Source organism: Apostichopus japonicus, chromosome 7, assembly GCF_037975245.1.
Source record: "Apostichopus japonicus isolate 1M-3 chromosome 7, ASM3797524v1, whole genome shotgun sequence".
NCBI classification, from domain to species: Eukaryota; Metazoa; Echinodermata; class Holothuroidea; order Aspidochirotida; family Stichopodidae; genus Apostichopus; species Apostichopus japonicus.
This window is the reverse complement of record NC_092567.1, coordinates 23,636,984-23,655,942: the sequence shown is the minus strand read 5'-3', so window position 1 is coordinate 23,655,942 and position 18,959 is coordinate 23,636,984. Positions and strand designations below refer to the sequence as shown.

Here is an 18,959-nt window from a genome sequence, read left to right as displayed (position 1 = left end):
TGTGCATGAAAGTTGGAGCCCCTACGTAAATAAGCAACCTCAAAAGCTTGCCGTAGATTTTTGGTGATTCTGAATATCGGGCATGTCTTTGAGAGTTTTAAGCAATTAGCATTGATCTTCTTCTAGCTGAACATATCCTCTAGTCCAGAGACTGCACATCACTACTGCCTTGGAAAGAAATTTAGGGAAGAGGAGAGAAAGCGAGTTGGAGATAGAATAAGAAACAGAGGAGTGAGATCACATAACAGGTTGTTGGGCTCATGGAGGAGCCCTTAAATGTCAATCCTGTTAGCTAGGTTACAGCAGGCGCGTAGCCAAGGGAGGGGGCCAACGGCCCCCCTTCCCTTGAGCATATATATTTTGTATGTTTTTATGATATCGCTAGTAATTTCAAGCTTAGATGCAACTTACATGGCCTTGGAAGTGCCATTTCCAGCGATCTGGGAGGCATTTTCAGCCAAAATTTTCTTGTACACGTAGCGCCCAACCCATGGTGGTGCTACGCTTAGATAGTTTTCAATGCAGAATCTACAGCTCTGATAGTTTGCCTACAGGTTCACCCCTCCCTTCCTGGCTAGCGCCTGGGTTACAGTGTGTCCATTCAGTGTCTTCATCGAAGCCATAGGCTAGATCTTCTAAGAGATTATACTGACTACACTTAACTGAATGTAATTTTATGTAATACTGGGTGAAATTAAAAAGAATAGATGGCTTTTACTTCATTATCACCTTGAGTTGTGCAAATTTCTTGCCAATTAGCGGTGGCTTCAATGAAATTAAAGAAGGTCACAAGTTTACTAATTAGTAACTCATTACCATTCTGCATTAATTAGTTTATTTTAAAAGCAATTATTGTCTTAGCCAGCATTTTCTCAAGGTGGAAATTGTATTGTTGAAAACAACATAAATTAAAGAATTTTGTACATGTATGGAAGTGTAAATATTAGTGTTACCTGTGTAGTTATCTATTATTGTACATATGTCATTTACATCACATCACATCCTCTCCTGCATATCCTCCCCCTCCCTCCAACCCTCCCTCCGTCCCTCCCCATCACTCACCCATTCCTCATATACCTAAATCTAGGTGATTAATATCAAAGTATCTCTCTGGTACCTTGCAGTTGGTTAATTAATAGTGTATCATTTTATGACTTGAGATGACAAATATTTACAAGAATTTTTCTGTGATACTTTTGAGGAAGTGCCAATTGGTTCAAAAAAAAAGAACAACACACTCTCTGCCCCAATCTACTAATGTCATGGCTGCGATCATGTGACAACTAATCGCTTGTCTTGAGTGATATCATGTGCAATTCCAAGAAGTACTTGTAACAGATACTGTATTGGATCCTATAGTTCAAATGTTGAGAGGTGATCTTTGACACCCAACAATATATAAATTGATTAACCAGACCATGTACATTGAGTTGAAACAAAGACATGTCTGAAGTCAAAAGTTTAAGTCCTTTATTTTGTTGAAATGTATATATAGTACAATTTGCATACAGAGGGTCTCAATTTCAGAAAGTATATAAATGAGGGTACCATTTGATTTGATTTATGGCAGGTACTATACTGTACTTGTTCACAATAACCTTCAAGTATCTGCTCATAATACATTTATTGCCTACATTAATGTACATGAAATGGTTAGTTTCTTATCCTTGTATATATAGATATTATAGAACATGATGGCCAGGTGCTACAGTTTAATTTATTAATTTATTCGCTGAAAAAATCTAGGAGAGTTTAGAAGTGTCCATCTTCATCAAGTAATTGAAATTTTAGTTTGAGATTATGTGAGAGGAGAGGGGGATATAGGGGTGGGGGAGATAGAGGGGGAGTGATAGCTGGCCAAACTGAAAAGAGCTCCTTTAAATGAGAAGATAGACAAATATGTCTGGTATTTGTTTAATTCATCTCAAATGAGTTAAATGCTTGACGATCTCAAATTGTTCATCTCGACAGGTAGCTTTGCAACATTGTTATTATTATACATGTATCCAATGCAGCCTGCTATAGGGATGTACAGTACAATGCTTTACTCATAGGCTTGCTTTAATTTAAATTCAGTGGAAGCTTGGCTGCATTAGAGAATCCTTCACTTTGGCAAGAGTGTGAGGCCCTAATGTGCCATCGTCGTGGTGAAGATTGCACCGAATATGTCTTAAAGTTGCCTTTTCTTTCATTTTTACAACGTTCTCTTCTCCCTCTTGTCGTTGAGTGCAGTCGGAGTGCCTCATTAAATGTCTCGCATATCCTCAAGCTTTTTTTTTTCGCGAGAGAAAAATATAATCTAAGACGATGCAGCTATGGTTTAGTCATCGCAAGGTACGTACGGGAGGCTGGTTTTTTTATCTAATGAGCTCAAAGAAAATGTTAAATCCAAGCTGTCTATAAAGCTGCACTGGCTAAGTCGGCACATGTGAAAAATGAGGATTAAGGTGAAATCTTTCAAAGGGAGCTGAGATTTGACCCATATTTTCATATATTTACAATTGAGCTACTGTAGGACATCAATACAGTTAATTATCAACATAAAAAAATGAAAAACTGGGAGTCATATTGCAGAAATGTTCTATTCAGTTATCATGTATATTTACATATTATATATATATGAGTTAATGAGTCTTTGCATTTATGAATAGTTTTATTGGTAACAAAGAAGGGAAAAAAAAGAGTATATATTTAGCATTGCTTTTTGGGTTTTGTTTGGACCAGCTGTTGTATAAATCTACCTGACCAAGCCATGTACTGAGCTTCACACTGTAATAACTTAAGTGTATAAACCTACAGTATAATTTTTTTTTTTTTTTTTAAGTGATTTATATGGTTACAACATTTTTATTTCTCCTAAATTAACTAATTATGAAGTTAATTAATAAAGAAATTGGGTTGAAAGTCATTAAATTCTCTATTAATACCTTACAGTATAGCTTCAGAATCTATAGAAACTGTTTTGACATACTCTCTCATATTGTAACAATATGCATACACAGTTATACACAGTAGTAAAGTAAAGTGTACCCTGTCCAATTTGTCAATTACAATGAAGAGATACGTTAACATGCGAACATATTCATTCTCATTGTAATTTCTTCAGAATTTATTTTGTTCAGTTCTGTTAATGATTTTTTTGGTTTCTTTATGTCATTCTGTATTTTTTTCTCCCACACACCCAGTCTCTCTCTCTCTCCACATCTCGCTGTATTTCCTCAATCTTTATTTTGTTTATAGGAGATGCTGTTCCATCCAACTTGCCATTGGCGATATTGATCCCATGCATGTTTGGAAAACATCCTTTTTAGTTTTAATTGCAAAAAAATATTATCCGTGGGATATCATCAATAGGTTGATGAAAGTTGTAACGAGCTCTGTTTAATAGTGCTTGCATGTGTTTTGTGTAACTACATTATATATATTTTCCATTGCGTGTTTAGTAATGTACATTTTTGGATATTTTTAGGCGTAGTAGGTGTTGTGACAATGGAATGGGCTGGACTTAATTATAAAGCAACAATATATAGTTGATTAACCAAACCATGTACAGAGTTGAATCAAAGAAATTGAAGTCAAAAGTTAAAGTCTTTTGTTTTGTTGAAATTTAAACAATTTGTTTACAGAGGTCTCACCTTCAGATGGTATATAAATAAGGGTACCATTTGATTTTATTTGATTCTTGGCAGAAGTGCTTGCACACAATAACCTTGAAGGTATTGCGAGATACTGGTCCATGCGTTTGTAACATCAAAGCTTGACTTTCTAAATTCACTTTTATTCGGCCTTCCTGATTCGACCATCCAGAAACTTCAAAAGATCCAAAACACCGCTGCCCGTAATTGTAAAAAGGAAGGGAAGAATATGCCAAACCACTCCACTTCTGAAGGAACTTCATTGGCTCCCTATCAGCTACAGAATCCAGTATAAACTACTTCTTCTCACCTTTTGTGCTCATCATCTGGAACAGCCTGTGTACCTGTCACAACTTCTCTTGCCATATATTCCAACTCGCACACTTCGTTCCTCCAACAAACTGTATTTAACTGTTCCTAAACCACGCTTGAAGACCTATGGTTATAACAGAAGCTTCGAATACTCTGGCTCTTATCTCTGGAACAAGTCACCAGATCACATTCAAACATGCTCTAAACTTTCTACATTCAAAAGTCTACTTAAGACCCATCTTTTCACTTGTTCTTTTGTAAATTAATCTGCTTTCTTTGTAAAGCGCCTTGAGCAGTGGCTTTTGTCTACTGATTTGGCGCTATATAAGTCTCATTTATTATTGTTATTATTATTGGCTTATAATATATTACCTCCGGGGGAGGGGGGGGATGGTGGTGGGAACTGGGATGTACGTACACAAATGAGTTAATACCCAATGCTAGACCTAATTTAGAGTCTAAAGTATGTCCCAGAATGCACGTACCAATTTGCAAGTACTACTTCATACAGAATGACATCACAAAAGTAACAAGATTTTACTGAACTAAAAATTTACTTGACATGGGTGAGGGAGGTTCTTTAATTTTTCAAAACATTTTTTGGGAAAGATTAATGTCAAGCTCTAGCTACAGTATAGTTTACTTGCCCTGACTAATTTTAATTTGTTTCCTGGGCTACTTATTATTACGACCAGGACTTTCCATGAGGATAATTTCTGGAGCATCGAGTCGCTCCTTCGGGTATGATAACCATCCATCATATTGCGTGCCCTGTTTGTTCGTTGCGACGATGCAGTCCGAATCTACTCTGTTGACATTGCTCTCCTTTGGGGAATGCCGCAACCGTGCACCCTGGATAATAGACGGCCAGTTAGAAGTAATGAACTGGCTCGGTAGAATTAGGCAATAAATTTTGAACATGCACAGGGTTGTACTTATACATACTGCACAATGCCGTAGATATAAACAGTATGTATGGAATCATTGAATGAGGTTTTTACATTCTTGTTTAAATAATGAATTGTCTATTTATAGATATAATTTTTACTTTTTCTTGGTTGTGTTGAGAGAAAGAGCAAGAGGGGGGGGGGGGGGGGGGGTTGTAAGCTATAAAGTGGTTTGTGAATTTCTTTTGTGTGGTTCATACAAATGCAATGAATGAAAAGTTGCATTCATCCTAAAATATGTTAGAAAGTCTAATAATGGTCTTGTATGCTCAAAGAGTTAAAAGCATTTTGTCCTTCTACCTGCAGAGCAATTTTTTATCACTAAGACATTTTTAATTGTGTCATTTTTGTAATGCTCAATTAATGCCTGTGATTAATTTTGAAAAGTTAGAGAATCGACAGGGAAAGCGTACTTCTGAAAATGAGTAATAATTTTAGCATTAGAACTAAAAGTTTGGGGGCAATCACCATAATATCCATAACCTTTAAGAATTAAATATGAATAAATCTCCTGTGAAAGCAAACACATATCTCTTTCAAATATAAACTTAGTAATCTTTAATTGTCGATCAGTCTTATGTGTTTGTCTGCATGCATGGGTACAGCACATTTTTGAATGTCACAGATTCATGAATTCATCATACACCATGTAACACAGACTGTAAACCTCTCATGACAAATAAAGCATGTATTTCCTTCTGACATTGCTGAAGTTGATGTATGAATTTTTTGGAACAAGTTCACTTCCTTTCCATGTGATTAATTAAATCTTTGCATGAAGTTAATGTTTTGATGATAAATAAATTTTAAATGCATTAACTTTTAAACTCACTGTGTATGCCTTCATCTTTTTTCTACCTTTCCAGAACTGCACCTGTGTTTCTTAGTGCCTGGATGATGTGATGGAGAAGTTGGACAACAGAGATGTCTCGACCAGATATGAAAGACTATATGGGACTCTGTGCGAGTGTGTGTGTGATAATGGCATAAAAACCGTATGCAAGTCATCCTCTCTCTGATGAAGACAATCTCAGTTTGAGATCGGTGGTGGAAGGAGATGATTGGTGAGAGCCTCAGACCAGGAAAACGAATAATACATCTTCCATTTATTCTTCCTCAATCTGAAGCCGTTCGTGTAAGACTAGACCGACATGCCTAACAACAGCTAGCCGCGTATCGCCGAAGAACAAAGTTGAAACAGGTACTACAAACCTAGTGTAAAAGATTTGTGTGCAGTTTGTATGCAGAGAGAGTTGTTGTATAGTCTAGCACCAGCTAGCTCTGTGAGGTCAGACCAAAGCGATGAACCATCGGGGTTCCACGGCCCTGCCTTGCAGAGACGGTTTGAACTCAAGTGATGGACATGGGAATTGAACGCACATCAGTACTACTACACTTGTTGTTACCCAGAAAACACACACACACGGTAAAGTTAGGACACTACTGGAAAGCCCTATTTTATTTTAGGTGTATCCATACTCAGGCCTGTTTTCAGTGCCTTTGTTGGGAAATATAGATCTTGTTAAACTACCTGGGAAGACTTAACTCCTACAGATTGCTTGTACCCATGGTGTTCACAACAGGACACCGAGGAAAAGCTAACCCCAGCAAAATCAGATGTACAGATATGAAAACCTGTAAACCTGGCTTAAAGGATGTCTAAACCAGCTAAACACAGATAATATGATGGCCAGATCAGAAATTGAGAATGTACAGTAATGAGTAATAAGTAAAAGGGGTATATGTATAAATACCATTGATAATATGTGGATGTAAAGAGTGCCTTGAAATATTGGTCGTACTGCCAGTGAAAAGTTTGCGAAGAGAACCCGAATCACAGATACGTGTGAGAGCAAAGCATGCTAACGATAGTCTTTGGGATCTAGAGAGCTAGCTTATCTGGAATTGCCCCCCAAATAGATATATATATATAATTAGATTGTCAAACTTGCCAATGGGTGATTAATTTTGCAGAGGTATAATCTTGTCAGACAAAGCTTAGACATGGGCATTAAATAGGACCAATGAGAACATGATTATTAAAATTGTAGAGGAGTTGTCACAAACAGTCTGAGCCGTTTTACAATTTGTGACCTATTTTTTTGGTCTCGATAAATTTGAGGGTAATTCTAGTCATCAGTTTAAAGGGGACGCACACCCAGGCTATATCTGAAGGAGATCTTTGTGATGGAAAACTTTTGCAAGCATCTAAAAAAAATTTTTTTTTTTTTGGGAGATAAAGGGGATGCACCCAGCTATATCTGAAAGAGGTCTTTGTGATGGAAAACTCTTGCAAACATCTATAAAAAAAGATTTTTTTTTGTTTGGGAGATACCATAGTTTAAAATTCTTGTGTGAGTCAGGGCTGTCATTTTGTAAAATGTTGACAGTTTTGACAATGAAAGCAGGTCATGTTAAGAGTTTCAAAATGTTACATGATTCACCAAAGGCAAAATAAGCTTATTTCCATTACAGAAGGCAAACATTGTAATAATGAAATATTGTGTGAAGGAACGAAAAATTATGTTATATCTCTCAGATGGAATAAGATTTTTTTCCTGTGGTTTAGGAAGTTGTTCCTGCCTGTTGATATCTCTATCACAAAGACCAATCATATTGATGGTTAGGTTTGCTTCTCCTTTAAGCCAAATTTGGTTAACTACTGAGTAGAGAAATAAAATCACAAAATGTCTCTGAAAGTGTGTGAAGACTTTGTAGATCAAATCTTCTTGATAATTATCATCAAAAGTGTCGATAATTCATGATCACTGCATTTGTAAGAGAGAGACAGGTTGGTAAGAGTTAGACTGGTAAGCAAAGTTCTTAAACAAAGTATGAAAGAATAAATTGAAATCCGGTTTTCATAGAGTTAAACCTTTGCCAGAGATAATGTACATTGATACGTGACCAATCTTTAATAGCCCATACGGCTAAATGCTTGCTTATCACCAAGGTAACACTTTACATGAACACTCCGTGTCAGCGGTAGGTCACGGTTTAGGTCTACCCGATCCTGTCCGTCTATTTTGCGAAACGGATTGACACCAGGCAAGTAATTCAGCTGCTTGAGATGAAAGAATTAATGTTAAAATTATTAAAAGAGAAAAAAGGTATATAGACTGCACTTTTATCCATCTTGCAGTCAATTTTACTGAAAAGTTAACATTGGATTCAACAAAAAATAACTTATAACATTTTCAATTTCAAATATCTAATTAACCTATTTCTGGCCGGAAAAACATCGTTCATGTAATCTTCTTACCCAATTTCTGTGTTTCACTTCTCTTACTCTGCTAGGAAGCAAAATTCTTTGGCTGGTCATATTAGTATATATATATATATACCTCAAAAACCAACGAATATGTAATTTTTTTTTTTCAATCTATAGCGAAGCATCTAATAAGTGAATTCTTGAGAGGGTTTTTCTTCCCAAGGACACAAAAGGCTGCAAAATATTAATAAATCATTTCTGCGAAACTAGTTTGGGAGTTGTTTAGCGCACATCATACACTCTTCAACTCCCCGATGAGATTTGACGTCTCGTTTTGGAACAACTTCATGAGATTCCCACGACCTAATCATGTCCGTAATAATCATGTTTTTTTTTTCCTTTTTTTTTCCTTTTCTACTTTCATTCCCTACGTCTTCCAATGACAGAATAGACTAGAACCAATATACAATGTGCAAAACAGAAAAAAAGATGAAAACTTGAAAGCATGTATCTTTCGATTAAAAGTCTGGTTGGATTATTACATAATCGGCTCCCTATAGTAAGCATGTCAAGATTAATGTGAACCTATTTATTCTCAGTTTTAAACGTAGACAATTGTTCAAAAATTTATAATCAATTTTGATAAATGGAGAAGGGTAAATTGAAGGAATAGAATTGTAGTGAGGAAGACTATACAGTGTTGCAAAATTGAACCCCCGCCCCTCCCTCCCTCCCCCAAGAAAGGGACAAAATGCAATGGAGATGTGATGAAGGAACCAAATATCTTGAGATATTAAAGTGGGATCTTGTGGGACCTTGTGCGACATTGTGTGGACTTTGTGGGACCTCATGGCTCAGAGTGACCAACAGGAGAGCTAATTATTCTATATACATATTTGTGAAGGTCTAATTGTTGATTCAGTTCCTTCATATCTTTGGGATCATGCATCGCAAGATCACTTTAAGAATTCTGATCAGAAACACGACAAGTCAAAATGGGTCAAATAATCGCTCTCCCTCTCGTCAAACTCTAGTGAACCTAAGGTATGAGAGTCTTGCCTCTTTCTCTGCAAAACCCGTCAGAAACCCACCGGCAAAAGCGACAGTCAAAAAACTGTGTCAGTAACTAGGGGTAACAGCTTTCTGTTTTTTTTTGTACATGAGCTACAGCATGTTAACCCAAAGGCACAAGGTTTCTGTGCAAGTACAGTAATATATATCAACCATTTCAAAATGTTGTCAAGTTTGTGCTGCTCTACAATTTGTTGTGGGTGAATGCATGCCTGGTCTCAATCCATACCAAATGATGGAATCCATAGAGAAAATTATACCTTACCTTGGCAAAGATGAAGAAATGTTTGGATCTTCTCAGAGTTAGGAAAGTCTAGACGGAAACAACTGGTTGGTCTCACTCCAAAACCTGTCTTAATCTGCCTCACTCACTCTGATGCTTTTTTGAGAGTATTCATATCAAAGTAACCCTCCTTTGCACATTGTCTGCAGATGGGGGGGAGGGGAAGGGGGGTGAATAATCTCTGCAAGTTTCTGGATTATAAAGCTTCCGTATTCTGATGAAAACTGCTGATTGGTCAACTGTTTTCTTAGAGATTTTATGATTAGATTCAGTATCTTCCATACCTGCAATACAGCATAGATTTTTCAGAGTGAATATTTGCTACCCTCTATAATAACAAATATACCAACAACCTTCACTATATATGTAAGGTAGAGCCAACTACAAGCTCTGTACCATGTTTCGTTTATGTTATATCCCCGTAGAGCGTTCAGGGATGTCGCCTATCTGAATTTAATTCTATAAGTCATTCAGACCTGACAAAATTATGATGTATGAATTTGCCAGTAATTTAGTTCTGCACAAATTTTTTGAGAAAACTATGGTTTAATTTCAGGTCATAAAGTTTTGATGTATCACTAAGAAGAAATCATCTGTGTGTGTGTGTGTAAGTTTGTTTGTTCGTTTGTTTTCCGTTTGTTTGTGTGTGCGTAAGCTTGAAAAAAGTACAGTTTCATCTATATGTGCGTAATGCACACTTTTTATACAATTTTATATTTGTAACCAATATAATGTAGAAAATGTCTCAACATAATCTTGTGCTGCTATCATTGCATTTGGTAGGTGTACCTTCCTATTACAATAGTGTGTCTAATCGGTGGTGTGATCTCTCTATTAATCAGTTCACATATATATTCAAGTTTTGTATGGAAGGGATAAATTGTACTTGTTGTATGTACTAACCAGGGTCACAACATTAACTTCAGTGTGATAGGCTAGTATAAACCTAGTCTGTCTATGATATATTAAAACAGTTTAACGATTATAGATCGAGGCTGACAGTGCTAATTGGGTCGTTAAAACTTTATTTAGTCGAGTTAAAATATTATATCCAATGTAACATTTCATTCAGTCATTCCACGATGAAAGACTGGCAAAATAAAGAAATTTTTACAATTTTATTAACCATTTTGCATTCAGACAAAAGTGTATGTAGTTATGGTAACAAAACCTTATGTCAAAGAGTATAATGATGGTTTTATGATGTCATAATTGTTGCATGGATATTTCTCAGACTGTTGTCAGGAACTAACAGAGCAGAGAATTTTGATACTAGCATTTTTAACGTTAACAAGAAAACTATACTCTCTTTTTTCCTTTCTAGAAAAACTTGTACCTTATTTCTGGGGCATTTTGGAATGGGATTCATTTGACTATTTCCTTTTAAGTTGGTCGGGTTCAATACTGTCCGTGCAGTTTTGATTCTTGTGTGATAACGGAACATGAATCTACAAAATGGTTGTCATTTTTACTAATATTGCAGTGTTTATTGTAGATCCTTATCAAATATGATCAGTATGATAGTTATAGAAATTTTAATCACAGACAAATAAATCAAAATGTTGGTAACATCTCGTGACTATTTAATGAAGAAATGTTCATGAAACAGTTGATAGAAAATTTATTTTTAATGAAAGGAAGTGAGTCTTATGAGATAGATAGATGTGTTGTGCCCCCCGTTCTATTTTCCCTCTGACAGATCCGAAATTTGTACTTTTTTTTGGCGGGGAGGTGGTGGTGAAAAAGATTAAAAGTGTAAATTTAGGAATTAGTAACTCTTAAAAAGACTTCATTTTCGTAAGTATAAGTTTACCAGTCAATGTTGTCTGGGACTTTGTCGTAGTTTGTCTGTAATCTGTGACAGTATTATTCCATAATTCCATAACTGTTTAAATTGAAAGGTTATGGAATGTTTTATCACATGACTTTACAACACAGCTTACCAGCTGGTCACTGGTAAAGTATCACACCGACACCCTCATGTCTGGACGTTTCAGTCCCCTTTGGGGTGCCACCTATAAGGAAGGTGGGGGAGGGGGGAGGGGGGTGGTCATCCTATAGCATACTTCCACAATCTTGCTCACACACAACTGTATAATTTACAACTTACCTCGCAGGTCCTAACGACACACACATAGTGATCCAGGCAAGAACCAAACCTGCAATTCTTAGATTGCAAGCCCATTGCCGTAACCAAAAAAACTACATGTATATAACATCTGGTCTCACATTATCTGTGTTTTTTACTTGAACTGGGAATTTCATCAGCCATATAAAACAGGGGTCATGTCTTAAAAGCATTTTAAATTGGCAGTCTTACAGCCAAGGTTTTTTTTTTTTTTTTTTTAATCATTTAGAATGTTGATTTCTACTGTGCGCAATACAGAGTATATATCGACAAGCAAAGTAATTACAACCACTACCAATGAAAGCATGTATTAATTAATTAATTAATTAATTAAAGACAAAATTACCGTGTGCACCTGATCAAAGACTGTTTTATGAATAAATCATTTTAATCTTTCTTTTTCATTTTAAGAGAAAATTGTTTGTAATGTGTCAAGAAAGAGGGAGGTGTTTGCTTGCAATGATTCTTTAAAATTTTATACCTGAAATGAAGTTGCGACGCATGGCGTTTGAATGCTACAATTTTTCTTAACGTTTTCACAATGAGTTTTACAGTTTCATTCAATTTTGCATAATACATAAGGTATGCTGTCATATACTTCTGCAATTAGGGTAGGGGATGGAAGAGTGGGGGGGGGAAGGAGGTAGGCAAGGGGGAGGAAGAAGCATAAATGGAAAGGGTTCAGTGGTTTTGGTTGTTTTATGTGTTAAATATCTTTCTGTTGGTTTCTTTATATTACCTCATTCAAATATGTAGCAGTAGACAAATGGCCTCCCCCCCAATGTTGATGTGCCCCCCCCCCCCAAGAGTTTGGTTCCAACATTAAGAGCCAACATATTCTAAAATTGTTGGGTCTTTTAAGCTTCTTTCTTTGTATAGATATTTCTTCTTTGTTTCTGATTCATCATAGAAGATTCAAATCTGGTAAATTTATTTCTTTATTTATTATTTTATTTTATTTTAATTTTGTTTCATTAGGTTGACTAACAGATGGATAGGTAAACACTTTTTTATTTTTAAAATATGGATAGGTAATCATTTTTTTGTATACTTTTTGACGGTAGAGCACACTGAGTCATATCAGGCTTAGCACTTTATATCTATGAATGTATCAAAGTGGAAAAGTACCAAGTACTCAAAAAATTGATCATAAATTATACGAATATTTCTAAATACCAATCAAATGTGTTGAAAGCTTTCAAACATATTTACGAAAGGTACTAGGATCTGTCATGTGTACGTGCACCCACGTGTATTCATTGAAGCGTCCCCAGCATATATGTGTGCTTCTCTTTATTGATCTCTGAAGTACTCCTGTGACTCTATAAAACTAATAAATCGTAAATACATCGAAAAAAAATTTGCAGCTTTGCAGGGATGAACTTACTATTGGTGACGATATATAACTCATTTGATAAAAAAAAAATGGGGAAAAAGGACTTTCCAATTTTATTTAAAAGTTGGTAAATGTTACCTTGTTAGCTACTGTATATGTAGGGCTATAGCCAATCTATACATCTTAAGACATGGGTGCAGAAATTGGGGTGTTATCATGATAAGATGGTGTAGGGGGGGGGGAGGTTATGAAGATTTCATAACATCAGGTATCAACTTTTTACTCATTAATACTTTGATTTTAGATTTTAATCATCCCTCTTTTCCATGTAAATCAACCAATTGCTTTTTTATTCTTTCTTTTTTTTCACAAAAAATTACAATACGACAAAAATTACATTCACTCCAAGGGACTGATTTTACCGACAACGAAATCTTTTTGATGCCCACACTAACATCGAAAACAAATGCAAATTAGGTTTCAAAGATTGTCTTTCAGTCTCAGAGATGGAGAGAAAAGTTGTCACCGTTTTATATGCAAGAGAAAAAATTTATTAATTTCAATAACGCAACAAGAAAACTTAAAGTTTGGTACGATATACACTTGTGATAATGTGGCGATACCTTAAAACTATTCACAACTGACTTTAATTATGACATCGAGTAAGGGACTTGACCTCTTTCAAAGGTCACCAGTATCGGTCCAAAATGAATAAACGTCCTAAAAATTGCTAAACGTTTACTAAAGTAACCTTGTGAGAGGGTCTGACTTGTTAACTTGTATTTTTATGTTTACAAAATCCATGTTGTTGGTATTTTACTTTACAGTTTATATTTTAGAACTTGGTAACCCATAGGCCTACAAGGCAAACTTATCATTGCTTGCTGGAAATGTAAACCATCTATTTCTAGTTATTTATCATTCCCCCCCCCCCCCCATGCCTTTTTTGTCTAGTTTTTTATCTTTATTATTTTTGCAACCGCAGCTACTGTAAATACATGTAGATTTCCTTTACACTCCCTGCCTTAACTTCTGTTCCCATAGAACTATATTCTCCCATTTCCATATCATATTATCAATCATAGCTTATCACAGCCAGTCGAGGACAATTTCCTAGTGCTAATACCACTCTGTACTCTCCTCCGTTATTATGTTTCAAAGCACTCGTACTGACAGTATGAACAGTTTCTTTACCTTTCTCAGATTCTAATGCTAATACCACTCTATACTGTCCTGTCATATTATGCTTCAAAGCACTCGTACTGACAGTATAAACAGTTCCCAACCATGATCTGATAGAAACATGATGTTCATACTGTTCATACTGACAGTATGAGTGTTCTGAAGTGGGACATTACAGTTACAGTAAAGAAACAGTTTCAGTTTTGTACATCCGTAAGAACGATATTTACACATCAAAAAATGATTATTGGTTAGTTTTGTAGCAATGATTTTTATAAATGTGTTTTTGTTTACAACATTATTTTAATTGCATATAGTGACGTAGCTAATAATGATTTTCTAGTTTAGTAAAATCCTTTGATATAAAACCAGTTGACACCGAAAAAAAGAAAAAATTTATATAATTTTTTTTCAGAAAACAAATGCATGGACAATCAATCCATAAGGGCTTGGATAGTGATTACTTCATTTTAGCAATTTGTTTAAGCAATATTTCAAAACAGCACATAGTAGAGATGTTACCGTAAACTGTTTTATTTTATTTTTTTGTAATTTTGCAGTTTAAATGGCAATGAAACTTGACATAAATAAGACATGTTTTTCATAGAACATCACAGCTTGTAGTTTTGCCAACGGTTGTGGGGGCGGGGATAAGAATATCACTCAAAACTGCAATCCCTCCAGACGGCAATGTCTACGGTCGATAATTCCAGGCAGCGTCATGCGATGAAACACCCATTCCGTGATAGCAGTAAAACTATTGTACGGGAGTTTAAAAATGTCTGTGCAACCTTCACACTTGTGCTGATAGGTCAGTCGGTATTGATTCTGACCTCAGGCTACTTCCCTGTAACGGCCTTCTCTTTCTACTGAATTAACATATTAATAGACAAATCTCTTCCATTATCAGCGGCATACAACGGGTCATTGGAAGCTTAAATGTAATCCTAGTCCGCATCAAACCGCTACAATCAATCGGAACGATACAGCATGTAGTAGAAAAAGTTGGCCGCAAATTTCTGCTTGTCTTCGATCAGTTACGGTCATTCGGTTTTTTAAGTTTTTGTAGCATTCCAGATGAGTGAAGCCGCTGGACAAAATTTCGGTGAAAACTATAGAACAAATAATACATCAATGCTACCTTTTACAGGATTTAACTTGATTAATATTTAGCGATGGCTTTTTTTTAAAACGTGGTATTATTTTGTAATGGTGGTTCCCCCTTTAAATTTCCCACCTACAATTCTCTCTGGAGAATGTAGCAAAAGTTGTAGCAGTGTGCATCGTAAGGACTCAATTCTTTACTAAAATAATCCCGTTCTTGGTTCCATGTGCTTGGAACACTAACAAATGTAACGAGAAAGCAAATGTCAAAAGTAATTATTAATTATTAAAATATATTAATTATACTGTGACATTAATTTCTGCATGGTAGGCATTATTATCCTTGTTATACCCTGTTTAATTCATTTCATTGATACAAACCTTGCTGCCTCTCCCATCGATCGTAGGGAGGATGCCATCGAAGGGAGACTTCTCTATCAAATAAGAAAATGTAACTGTTGGACGAAGAATTCTATTTCCACGTAAGACATAGATCTAGCAGAAGTGTTGCTGTTACCATGGTAATTTGATACTACCAATGTGATAATCAATAAGTCAATATGGTGCCATCTCTCCATACAGTAGACAGTTGTCCTTATATGAAAGTTAAATATGGATTGTTTATATGAACAACATTGTCAGCCTCAAACCGATGCTCTTGATGAATGGTTCATTAAGAGGATAACACAGTCAGAAATAAAGAAATATATAAAAAAATATAAGAGAATTTTGCAATTCCTCAGTGTAACAGGGAAAATCCCCCTGTGGCAATTTTGTGTTTCCTAAAGTCAAAATAACCAACTTTTATCGGAGAATCAATTGGCTATGTGAGGAAGGAATCATAATGGGCAACTGATATACATAGCTTATGCATATATCCCCCTTTCCCTCTCTCCCCCTCCCCCTGCCCTCACTCTCTCCCCTCCCCTTCCCTCGCTCCCTCCTCTCTCTCCCATACCATATCTTTCCTATCTCCATTCCCCCAAGCCTTTCCATTTCCTGTCTGCTTTCAGAGATAAATGAGGAATTTTGTTTGCCTTTTAATTAAAATAACTTAGCATTTATTGAGATGATTGTAGTTTATTTAATATTGTTAAAGTTGATTATCCCCCTGCCCCCCCTTTTTTTTCCGTTTTATTTCGAGATTAGAAAGTTTCTTGTTTTTATTGAAGAAAAAATCCAGTAAATTATTTATGTCTCCCATGTTCAGTTCATATTTGTTATTATTTATTTTAATTTTAAAAGTTTTGATTTGTTTTTGTACTACATGTCCATAGTGTGCTAATGCGATATAATAACAATTTTAGAACATTGCGCTGCATCTCACACAGAAACTAGTGAAGTTCTGCTCAAAATGAAAAGGACAAAAAAAACTGCAAAACAAAGCAAGTTTAAACAGGAAGAGGTATGCATGCTCATTGGTAGGTTGTATGCTAATTATTACAAATATCATGAATATTTATAAGCATTTAAATATGCATGGCTATATAATCCCAGTATTATCATTTTAATATTTCCTACAGTAATGAACATTATTGATTGGTTTATACACAGTAAAGATAGTCTGCCTTAACAAATATTTCCTCATTCTCAATCTACATAAACAAAAAGGGGGGAGGGGGGGTTATATTTAATCAGGTATTTTTTTCTATTCAAAGGTATATTGAATGCAGACATGCATTATCTTCTAATGGTAAACTCTTAACTATCTGAGGACTATGGAGTATACAGCAAGGGCAGACCCAGGAGGGGGGGGGGACGACCCAGGCCCCTCTTGTGACAATAGTTGGCACTAATATTAGCTGCAAACATTTAGTTTGCTGAAAACAACGTACACTGCCGAGACATTTGAGCACGCTTTGTGCATGGGCATTCCTTAACATGTTCACTGATGTTTTCTTTATGAATTACTGTTTGCTCGGCTAGTATATTTTATATCTGCTGATATACCCGTCTTCCGTGCCCCCTCTTTAAGGACAGTCCGGGATCTGCCACTCTACAGAATTAGAATTATTTACAGTTTGACCTTACAAAATTGTTTCGCCATAAATAGATACAAGTGAGACGAACACAAAAACAAGTAAAATGAAAAATATTAAGGTACTCATAAAAGTGTGTATACAATTATCTTTGTAATGTTTATGGAGCAATTTTAATATTCTAGAATCATACATTTTAGGGTTTTTTTACGTGGATATTATCTTTGATGTGAACAACGTATGCAGCTGATTGCAAGCCCCTCCTCCATGTTGCTGTATCACAATGTCGTGAGGGGACAGGGAAGGGTTTGGGAAGGTGGTGGGGTGAGGGGGGGTTATTGGTAGGATAAGGGGAACTTGTTGCTGTCAAAATGTCTGGCGTTTACACCACCTCGTAGCTGTGGTTTGGAACGTACCATTAACATATTCGTATTTCACTGTGTACTCAAATTGTGATATGATGGAAGTGCAGCAAGATGGCTTCCCCTTGTGACTTTGTCTGGCTCATGTGTCATGTAATAGCAGCTAATCTAGTCATGCTCAGATATCTATGGTATAAACTCTAACAGTATAGCATTAGTGTGCATGTTGCGGTTCATACTCGTCTACAGTACCAATTAAGTGTCATGAAAGTGTCTACAATAACGTAAAGTATGTAAAACAACAATAAATATGTCAACAACCTTTTCATTCACTGCCGAAGACGGGAATTAATTAGTCATATATCAAACTCGTTAACGTGTTTTAATTCTGTTCAAGACAATGAAATGACATTTGTTTGTTGTGGCCAGCCTGAATTTATCAAAATCCTTTTTATACCAACAATTTTGTTTAGAAACTATAAACCAATATATCTGCAAAAAACTGAGTATATAAAATAGGAAAAAAAACGGTATAAGCATAGTCATGAATATTCATAAACTCAGAAAAATTGATCATGTGACAAACTAGCAGTAATGTTTATTCATCATGTACCATTTAGTGGCACTTTTAAATTAAGTATTTTTCTTTATGATTAAATGACCTATACACGCATTGAATGCAATTTTTTTTTTTTCATACTACAACAGTGTAATATTTTGGCACAATTTTATGATTTGTCGTTCAGTAGAGAGATTTTGTTTGTGAACTTTTAATTAATTTGTTTACTCTATTATTTTACTTTATTCCTGATCTGTTCGATAAGTTTTCAATCAGAGGAGGAAGGGATGGGTGTAATTCACAACTGTTTTAAACTTATATTTATTTAGTAATTGGTTTATTTTAAAGGTGATATATTAAGTAGAGTGAATAAAAGTGCTTTCCTAAGATGTAGTGTATCGAAGATTTTAAATTACGAATCAAAGAAACAAAAAAAAAAGACAGTTAAATTGTTATAAAAACTATGTACTGTATGTTTGTATATTATAAATGCGCAAATGTACAAGTTATTTGATTATGCAAAAGTTGGGACTGTTCACACAGGATATACTAATATACTGAAATATATTCGCAAAATATACAGCGGGGGCGCTGTCATCAAATCAGTTTCATCTCCAAGAATTGTCATTTTTTTGTGTGTCGTTTTGTCTCTTTATGTAACATTAACAAAACATATGTTTTTTTTTGAGAAACGCCGCTCAAGATATAGCTTGGATATGTAAGCCAACCATTATTCCATCAAACTGTTACACTCTCAGTCACAGTCCTCCCCTCCCCCACCCCCTCCCACCTCCACAAGAGTTTGTCTGTGTAACATATTAAGAAACAAGCATTTAAACAGAAGTCGGGG

General features: G+C 35.5%; 1 protein-coding gene across 1 annotated transcript in view; it reads left to right on the top strand.

Annotated features, from left to right (window-relative positions):
- LOC139969803 (potassium voltage-gated channel subfamily A member 1-like) overlaps positions 1–18,714 on the top strand; it is an 86,466-nt gene extending 67,752 nt beyond the window's left edge. Inside the window, exon 3 of the mRNA XM_071975083.1 lies at positions 5,761–18,714. The gene's annotated coding sequence lies outside the window, so the exon portion shown is untranslated. The remainder of the gene's footprint in view (positions 1–5,760) is intronic.
- Positions 18,715–18,959: the final 245 nt, after the last annotated feature.